Here is an 11027-nt window from a genome sequence, read left to right on the forward strand (position 1 = left end):
GTGTGTGTGTGTGTGTGTGTGTGTGCGCACACACACACACACACACACACACACACACACACACACACACACACACACACACACACACACACAGGCCCTAACCTGTTAAGATAGAGAATGTGAAATGTGAGAGTGTCAGGTTTAGACTCTACACTCTATAGTGTTTGAGAGTGTAAAGGTGAGATTCCTTGGTGAGACACTTGAGATTCCCAAGTGAGCCCTGCTCCATAAAAGGTTGAGAACTAATGTTGTAACTCACTGAAACCAACAACTGAATGAACAGACTTTCCTGTAGAACCACTGTGCAACTCAAAGCTATAGAAACACTAGTAAAAACCTCATCATAGAAATGCTGTTGAAACAACAAACAGGAACTATTGTCATTTAAATATTTGATTTCTACAGAGAAACACTGACACTGTTCTACAGGATGGAGTTCCATATGTAGGGAGTGTCTGTCTGTCTGTCTGTCTGTCTGTCTGTCTGTCTGTCTGTCTGTTTGTTTCACCCATCTACCACCTTATACTTAACTATTTAAAGAATAGCAGGTCTACATATTGTATGTGTGTATGCTGCGTATGTTTGTGTGTGTGTGTGTGTGTGTGTGTGTGTGTGTGTGTGTGTGTGTGTGTGTGTGTGTGTGTGTGTGTGTGTGTGTGTGTGTGTGTGTGTGTGTGTGTGTGGGGGGGGGGGGGGTAGCCGATCTACAAGAGATATGCTATTTTCAAATGGCGAGAATATATAGGGCTGAAGTGGTTAGTGTGTTTTGTAACAATAATAATCAAAATCTACAACGTAACTAGTAACTAAAGTTTTCAAATAATTGTAGTGAAGTAAAAGTACAATATTTTCCTCTGAGATGTAGTGGGGTGGAAGTAAAAGTATTGAAAATTGTAAATATGGCTATTGGCTACTGAAAAAGTAAAAATCCCTAAAGAATTTACTTATGCAAAGTATATGAGTAAATGTACTCAGTAACTTTACACTACTGTCAGTACCCATGTTTGGGTGACAGAACCATTTGTATGGGTCATAAGTAAATATCCTTATATTTTTTGTTTCCTACATTTTTGTTTTTAATCATTATTTCCAAATATATGTATTACAAATATATATATCACAACATTTTCCAATAATATTTCATTAAAAAAAGATAATTATAAATCAAAGACATTCCATATAGGTAAAATAAAATCTAACAAAAAACTTTTGATAAGTAGTGAAAATAGCAGATCTACAAGCTCACAACGTGTCGCATCGCAAAGTGTTATGAGCTTGTAACTGTACATACACACATTAATCACTTAAGCCCTATTTTATACTTAGGCTATTCAAAAATAGCCGATTTACAAGCTCCAGATCTACAAGTGAGCTTGTAGATCGACTATTTTTGACAAAGAGTTTGACACATTTTGAAGAATTTCAGTACATTTACTTTGATACTGCAAGTATGTTTTGATGCCTCGCCTCAAGACCACCTCCCCAATACTCGCTCCTTGCCTCAAGTTTTTGGGCGGTGAAACCGCCCCTATAAGTGAGATTTGGAAAAATGTACAAATATCTTGGGCAGTGAAACCGGCCCTAAAAGTGAGGTTTGGAAATGTGTACAATTATCCTGCGCTGTGATTGGCCAATCACAATCTATTCAGGACTGTGATTGGCCAGTGTCACATGACACATGTGCATAGCCCTATATAAGCAACCATAACTTTACAAAAACCATAAATTTGTTTTTGTAAAGTTATGGTTTCGTCCATCATAAAGAGTGTTTCAATAAATGTATTTATCTTTTGTACATGTTTGGTTGACTCCATTCAGTATTGTGATTAGCTAGCAAGACACCGCCCACTTCACACAGGGTGTGATTTTTTTTTTAAAACTGGTTTTCTCTACATCATGAATACCCGAATGCTTTTGCCCCACCTCACCTCTTTTTATGACAGGGACTCCTGTCAGAGCTACAGCACATAAAGACAGCAGGTTCCCACTTGTCAACTACTGGACCATACCTGACCAAACTGGACCATACCTGCACAGAGCCTTCAGACTGCACCCACTGAAACACAGGTAAGACTTGAGGTTCTATGGAGTCATTTAGAGGGAGTTGAGTGATGGGTAATCATTTATTGGGAAATATGGATCAGCTGCAAGGTTATTATAGTAACTAATACAAATGAAACAACAAAAAGTAAGATTGAAAAAAAAATAGCATTTTAGTTACCTGAAATAAAAAGCAAAACCAGGCTTTACAAAAACAAAACACAATAACTACTATAACTGAACTATTTGTGCTTTCAAAAATAACTAAAATCACAGAGAAAATGTGTTTAGTTTGTAAATGTATGATAATACCATACATAAACTGAAAATACATTGTCAGGTGGGTTGCCAGTTTCATACAATAAGAGAGAGAGTATCCCATTCATCCACTTAAAATGTATAGTGTTCTAGTTCCAATTTTGTCTGCTCATTTATTCATCTTGATATATGACCTGAAAATGTATTTTCTGTTTACCCCTGTTACTGAAAAATACTATAGTATAGTAGCTCAATATAGAGCTATTTGACACTGTTACTGAACAAACACTCTATAGTAATGATTACTATCACAATATAGAGCTATTTAACACTTGTATAATAATATAAGACAACAATGGATTTATTTGTGTTATCCTTTTAGCTCAAATGTGTGACTGTCCCTCATGCTGTTTACATTTCTGTCTAATAAAGTATTCAATAAATCAATTTCACTTAATGCACCTCTAATACATTGATTGATTGAATATTTTATTAGGCAGAAATGTAAAAACAGCACAAGTACACTTAAAACACTTTGTCTAAAAGCTCCGTCCCAAAAAGTCCTTGCGGTCTTGTTTCCATTGAGGTCCTTGGTATTCAATTCAGAAACAAAGTAGCACCAAACAGTTCAATATCATCACAAAATACAGAAGAAACACTATATTGGAAAAACAATGGGGGGGGGGGGGGGGTGAGAGTCAGAGGTAGGGGGTTGTCAATGCAAGTCAAAAAATGGCAGGGCCTGGGGGTTGGTGAGAGAAATAGACCAATAAGAAAATGGGCAGGGCCACGAGCCATAGAAATAGATGCTATAGTGTGCGTGTGCGCGCGTGTCTGTTCCTCTCATTCTATCTCCCTCAGATCTCTCGCTGTCTCCCTCTCTCTCGGGGGGGGGGGGGGGGTTTGTCTGTGTCAAAAGTGGAGAAAATAACAGATGTACAAGCTAGTTTCGACACAATGTGTCGTGACGTGTGTTCGAGATCCTGGTTTTCAGGGCCTCAGGGACATTTCAGCATTTATCGTTTTGGAAGAAATCAGGTCCCTAATATGAAAGTGTTTACCTGAGTGTGGATGGTTGAAAGGTTATCGTTTTTACTATAAAGTTGCATTGTTGTCAGTTGCCACATTTATATCAAAGTTGCCACTCTGAAACTTACCAGCAGCCAGTGAAGGGCAGCTAGGATCGGTGTAATATGATCATATCTCCTAGACTTTGGAGGAATAGTTTTAAAGGAGTAGTTCACACCAAAAATGACTTATTTTCTATCAATTACACACCCCATGAAGCCTTGAATTCATGGAGATTGTTTTGTTTTTGTCACATTCCTAAGCTCAGGTCATCAAATGATTTGCTTAGGAATGCGACAAAAAAAAAAAGAAGTTGTATCTTAACTTGTTTTCCACTCTGATGCTACATTTGGATGTGGACATAAAAATGGTACTGACCCTTTTTCAGAAAAGCCTCCTCAGTCATTGTGTTATTTAATGTAACATTTTACATATACATACAGTAACACTGTTTAATATATAGGATTTGCTTTGCCAATAGTTTTCAGAACAATGATGAAAAAATATATAGAAATGTACATTAATGTATTCTCTCATGTACATAAAATAACTGCAACTCAAAAACCCCAAAAGAGAATGAAGCTGAGATGTTAACATGCTCTGTTTGTATTAGACATGGAGAATACGGACATGGACTGCATCAATACAACTCTGGACGAGCTGGAGGACGACGATTTTAAGAAGTTCCAGAGGTTCCTGCTAGAGCCCGCCAACCTTGATGGACAAAGACCAATTGGAAGAGCCCTCCTGCTGAAAAAAGACAGGATGGAAACGGCCGATGTGATTCTGCAGACGTACCCCGATAATGTAGATCAAATCATGGCCAAAATTCTGGGGAAGATTAACAAGACAGTTCTACAAAAGCAGTATGCTGTAAAAGGTAGAGTTAATGCTAAGCTATATTAAAAGATTGGAATTAGCATTAGTGGTGGGTGTGGCCAAACGGTGACGTCATGACGTTCATTGGCAGTTTTGTGTAGCTCCTAAGAGTATACAAATGTAACCAAAACCAAACGGTATGGACCCGTGAAATTTGTTCCAAGATCCGGATTATACTCCATAATAAAATCTAACCTGTAGCAGCCTACAATAAGAGACAATACAAAATTGCATGTTTTCACCTCGATTAATAAGGAATCCATTATTGACTAGCTAACTCTAACACTGACACAATGTAGACACACATTATCATTTATAATAACGTTTATGAATGCATTAGACAGAGGTCATACTGTACAGTATGTGTGTATGACTGTCTGTTCTGAATACTTGATTACTTACATTAATTAAATGAAAGAGGCATAACGTCCATTAACGATGACATAAAATGTGACTTATAGAATCAGGGATTTAAGATCTTATAGGCTATATTCTATGGGCCAAGGCCTAGTTCATTAAGAAAGATAGGCTACAATTTTCAACACACTTTCACTATTGGCAAACACAAAACAAAACAAAAAAGTCCTTTATTAATGCTTTAGCTATGATTGTGACTGATGTCAGTCATTGCGTTAAGTGACTCAACTAACAGCTCATTAGCTCACACGTTTGCATGTTAAATTAATTTGAACACTTTTATTTCTTGCAGCACAATCCAACGGAGCAGCTGGATCTGGCCCAGGTACGTGCTAAGTAAGGTTGACTTAACATATTTTTCCAACTTTACTAGTCCATATTACAGTAGCTCATGTTTTAATTAATGTTTTATTTCTTGCATTTACAATCCACAGTTGCAGCTGCATCTGTCCCAGGTGAGTGCTGTTTAAAGTAGTTTGACTCAACTAACTGTTCATTTCCAACTTTACTAGTCCATATGAACTGAATTTTAAACCAATTTGAACACTTTTATTTCTGTCAGCAACACCCAAAGGAGCAGCTGCATCTGACCCAAGTGAGTGCTGATTAAAGTGAATTGAGTTAAGTTAAGTAAATAGATATGATTAATTATGCACTTTTATCATTAAGTGCTTCACATACTGATTGTGGCCCAGTTAGTTCCTATTCAAAACAGAGCCATGTACATGTCCGACTACAGCATAGTGAACAGATCTAACAGATCCAATTCCATTGGAAGGCTTGTTTATTATTCCAATGATTATGAAACTTGTTCCAACTGCTAGTAGGCTGTTATATCAAATACAAATAAAAACAGAGCTAGATCATACACGCACTTGTTAATATTCTAGAAATTGAGGGATGCAAAAAATACATGTTTAAATACATGTTTTACATGTTTTGTCCACAGAGGTTGCCTTTGTGAATAAACACAAGCCTGCCCTGATTAAGAGAGTGACCATGGTGGAACCCATCCTGGATCTACTGGCTCATGAGGGGGTCATGCAGTCTGAGGACTACGGTGAAGTGAGGGCTGAGAAAACCATTCAGGGAAAGATGAGGGGACTCTTTGTACTCCTGGAGAGCCGTGGGCCTAAAGCCAAACGTGTTTTCTACAAAGGTCTTGAGGAAAATGAGTCATATCTAATGGATGATCTGAATAATCCAGAGTAATTCTCATTTAAATAAAAGAAATAGGCCAAACATTCTATTAGTACAATAGAATGTTCCTTTTCAGGCCATGATGCTTTCTGATGTTATTATGCAGCATTGTCATGATTCATCCTTTTTCTATTTCCAAGAGCTCTGTATTTCTACATTTTTTATGCAGTACTTTCATTATGCTGTATTATCATGAGGGTCATGTAGTTGTTTTAGTTTTTATTGTGATGATAAAGTTACATGAGGTGAATGTGAGGTGATCCTAAAGAGAAAGAAAAGTCTACTTGTGACTGTGATAATCTTGTTTTCTTTAATAAAACTATTTCATTTCATAATCTTAGAATATATTATTCAATTATAGTTTGTCAAAGTTTGGGGTGCAGGTTTGCAATAATTATGATGATTATGATTATGAATGTCCATGGCAATATTCTTGTTGATATAAAAGCCTAAATAGAGTTAGTAACTTTATATGGAACCAATTAAAGAACTATCACCATATTTCAGCAACACATGGTCTTCATCAGAGTTTAACCGTTAAAAACAGTTCACTATTAAAGGACTAGAACAAATAATCAGCTGACTCACGAATATCCTCAAATCTGGTTATACTACCCTTCAGGATCGATATTCCCTCAGCTCTATAGCACCTAAGCCCTATGTTCCCTCTGTTAGGCTTAGGGGTTACGGTTAGGGTTGGGGTTGGTGTTCATTTTAAGGGAACATAGAGCTAAGGGAACAGGTATTTCACATAATCGACTCTGTACTTTATGTTTTTCTATATTGACATTCCAAAAAAGTTTAAGCCCTGATTTATTATAGTCTAATATTATTTGTCCAAAGAATGAAAATCCGGATGTCATCTTGAGCTTGTGGTAGTCACCATGGGCGGCTTTACGTGGGGGCTTCGTTGGCCATAGCCACCAATGTTTTATCCAAAGCCAACAATAAAAATACAAAAAATGGATAAAACATTATTGGCTATAGCCACCAAAGCCCCCGCGTAACACAGCCCATGCCACCAATAATCATGATATAAGAGCAGCTATATTTTGGAGCGTTTACATTTACATGGTTATTGTAGAGAGGAGAAAACTGAGGAGCTAGGAGTGGAGAATTGGTGAGCAGATGCAACAGAATTTTAATAGTTTATCATTAGAAACCTGTTTTTATATTTTTCAGTGGAGTTATGACTAATGCATCATAATCTGAACAGTGACATCAACAAGCTGCTGATTAGACTGAGTGAGTTTCAATAAGTGTGAAATGACCATCTTAGAAAAAAGAATGAATAAATACAAAAACCACGAACCAACTACAGACCTAGCGCCGCACGTGGGCAGACCCATCAATTCCATCAACTGAGGAAATATCTTTCTGCTACCCGAGAGACTGTGGTATCTGACAATGATAAAAAACTGACACAAAAAGCAAGACCATTCTGATCCTGGATTGTAAAAATAGTGATTACAATATCAGGATCATTCTTATACAGAATTAAACTTTTGAAAAACCGTGCAATGATTGCTTCAGTTATATGAGTAATCCTCCTATAATTTGAGTAACCTCTGTCTGTCCGTCCGTCTTGGGGTGTCTTCGTCTGTGCCCGATCAAACTGCGCATGCGTCGCATCCAATCCAGCCGACGGGGCCGCGATGGGGGGGTGTGTGGGGGGTTGCCCGTGGGGGGAGGGGGGGGGTTGCCCGTGGCGAGGGGTGACCACGGGGGGTGCCGCGGGGGGACCCGCGGGGGGACCGCGCTACAGGACGTGCAATAACCCCAAGTTTGCAACTACTTTCGTCTGCGCCCTTCACCGGGTATGGTCTAGTATGAGTAATTCAGGAAACCTTGCAATATGTGACAGTCAAATGGTTAGAAATGTCGTTGAAAATGCAAAATCTTAACATGGTCATCTAAAGCCTTGTAGACGTTGCATGTGAAGGTTTTTTGGGATAAAAAATGTCACTGTACGCTGTTCTGTGCAGCATACAGTAACAACGTTTTCTCTGGTGACCAGGCTGCATCAAACCACTGACAGTCCAAATATAACACAATGCACCAATCATAAACATTTACAAAAATGAAACAAGGACGGTATATTTATATCATTAGAGTCATTATACAGTGACCTTATAGGTAATATAACATTATTTAAGTTAATAATCTTGGAATATTATTTTATATTTGATATCGTACTGGGGTGCTCTTTGGACAAATCCTGGGCAGAAATCCAAAATAGACAATTTAGATTGTATTTCACTTTTATTCGTTATTATATATTGTAATTAAAAAAAAATCTGTACACTTTGGCAAAATTGGAGGACAGCCTTATATTTGACAGTATTGTAAAAGCTTTTGCTAAATGTAACTGATATAAACTGATTCAACGATACTAGAATATGGTCTCAAATACAAACACATTCAGCAGTGTTCACTGGAGGGAAGCCGGACAGAGGGGGGCATTTCTGTCACTGTACCAACGAGTCCTATAGGCTGGGATGGCGCCTAAGGGTTGTTTTGGTTCACTTAATGTCCTGTGTATGTGCAAGGTTTTACAACAAACGCATGACTTTTAAAATAATTTGCCGGCCATGCCGTTACAGTTGGCAAACCACTGTGGATGGGGTTATCATGAATGAAAGACACTATTCTGGCTTGAGAATAGCATAGCTCTAAAACATGTTAGAAGACAAATAAACTCTCAACCCATTGGGCCTGCTAAAGAATACACAATGAACTGACAAAAAGAAAATTACAAAATGAGAAAAATAAATATAGAAGAAAGATTAATAATTTTGCTGCATATGGGCTACTTTTGAACATCTTAAAACATCTGAAACACCTTACAGGTTTTGAGAATCAAACCTATTTGTATTGTTTTATATACTGAAGATGAATTACATGTTTGTCTCCTAAAGATGCACACACAATGTATTAGAATGTGAAGGTTGTGTGTGTTTGCATTACTTCAAATTGACAGACACAGACACAGCATTGATGAGTGTTGTATGAAGAGCTGGAAGGTCCATGTTGAAACTCTATGACTCTATGAAGAGTATTACCAGACACACACACACAACATAGTGTCTCTGACCCAACTCACATTTAGTGCAGGAACAAACCCTCAAAAAGAGCCTTAGTTTTTGAGATACCCCTCCCCGGGGTAGAACAAAACGGGACATAGTTTTTTCATATCTTTAAGATGTCCCCTTCATGAAATGGATTGTCCCGAGTTTTGCTTTTACTGCAAAAGTCATGAAATTGATCCATGAAGTGACTCACCACATAGGCAAGAAAACGCCTACCCTGAAAGAGGGAGTTCTAAGTAAATCCTCTGTCATTTTCTACCTGCTGGTTGTTTTTAGATCATACTTGCACAGATGGTCTACAGGTAGTGCCCCTACATCCCAAAACAATCAGAATGACAATATTTGGTTCTATTGTGAATCAGCAGCCTTTTATATAAGGCCTAAATTAGGCGGAAATAGCAAAAAGTTAGACTTTTCTGAGCAATATTCACTTGTAACTTTGGTCCTATAGTCTTTATCAGGGGTAGAACAAAATGTGACATTGTTTTTTCATGTCTTTAAGATGTCCTCTTCCTGAAATGGATGGTCAGAAGTTTTACTTTTACTGCAAAAGTCATGAAATTCTTCAATAAAATGATTTACCAAAAAAGTGCAGACATGTCCCCACAAGTTAATTATGCACCATTTTCCACTTTTTTTTTTTACATAATCATTTCACAGATTGTCTACAGGTAGGACCCAAAAGCAACCAGAAGAATATGTCATAATTTGATTGTATTGTAATTTGTGAATCAGCAGGCTTTTTATTTTCCAGAGTTACTTCTAATCCTGAACTATTAATACTGTAAAATGCCTACAAATACAACAAAATGGCTTAATAACAGGGAATACAATTTGATACCATGTTTTTACCCACTTCATATTCATATAGAATCTACAGATAGTTCCCAGGTAGGCCTCATATCTCTCCACCTCAAAAGCAGCAAAAATATTGTTCTATAAGCCGTCTATGGTAGTCAGACTTAAAATGCATATGGGTTAAGCACATGCAGTAGAATACACAACATTTTGTGTGCCATTCTTAATGACAAATAATCAATCAGCAGCTTTTTCTCATGTTCATTTATTTCGTATATTTGTTTGCAAAATTTCTAAATCAACAAATATTTTGAGCAGTGTGGGGGGGGGGGGGACTGACCAATTTTTTTTTTTTTTTACCAGTTTCTTTTTTTCAGAGGTCACAAGCATTAGTCACAAGCATTAGGACAGTCCATGTAAATACAGGAGCAATATTCGGTGCAGCGCAATCCCACAGACAGACATTGGCACTTTCTACTTTGACTGCAATCCTTATCATTGCAGTAGAGATACTACCCCACATACAGGGGAAGGTATTTTGAATAGTTGGACCTTCCGGCTGCTCTGAGCAAAGCATTGCACATGCAGCTCAGATGCATTTCAAAATCAGCACTACGCTCTGCACGGAGCATTTTCAACAAAAGGTCTGCTCCTTCCACGAATCTCAGCCAGTATGCAAATGTTGCAGATTGTTTCCTTCCTATGTCAGAGAACTCCTCAATGACACACTGAATGGCATCGATATGCTTCATCTCGAAATCGTCCACCAGATTTTTGGCTGATGCCTTATTCTTTGCATGAAAGGCATGTTGAACATCTCTCAGGTGTTGCTCCATCTCACTTGAGAGCAGTGTTCGCTCCTGTTTTGTTAGCCATGCAGCCATTGCCTTCCAGAAGAGGCGAAACAAAGCCTCAAGGGTGAGTTTGATACATCGAACTCCGCGTGACAAGTGTTTTCCCTGGATCAGTTGTCGGGCAGTTCCTTCAGCATACACATCAGATTCAATCATCACAGAAAGGAGTCCACCATCTCCATACAGTTTTCCAATACTGGCAATGTATGCCATTGTGATGTGCATGCCACCAAGTCTCATGGTGACCCTGCCCTCCAATGATTGTGGTTTGGCCCAAAGTATTTGTTGGGCTTTGCTATAAATAGCCAAATCTGCTGTCAAAATGGTTAGAAATGTCGTTGAAAATGCAAAATCTTAACATGGTCATCTAAAGCCTTGTAGACGTTGCATGTGAAGGTTTTTTGGGATAAAAAATAGGTAATAT

General features: G+C 38.0%; 1 long non-coding RNA gene across 1 annotated transcript; it reads left to right on the forward strand.

The window, feature by feature from the left end:
- The first annotated feature begins 4953 nt into the window (after window positions 1-4953).
- Window positions 4954-6182, forward strand: LOC308088839. The gene is made up of 4 exons (XR_013933472.1): window positions 4954-4987; window positions 5097-5117; window positions 5237-5257; window positions 5612-6182. It is a non-coding gene; the product is annotated as an uncharacterized lncRNA (long non-coding RNA).
- The last annotated feature ends 4845 nt before the right edge of the window (window positions 6183-11027 follow it).

The sequence above is a fragment of the Gymnoscopelus braueri genome (genome assembly GCF_963280865.1).
Source record: "Gymnoscopelus braueri genome assembly, chromosome: 7".
Classification (NCBI taxonomy): domain Eukaryota; kingdom Metazoa; phylum Chordata; class Actinopteri; order Myctophiformes; family Myctophidae; genus Gymnoscopelus; species Gymnoscopelus braueri.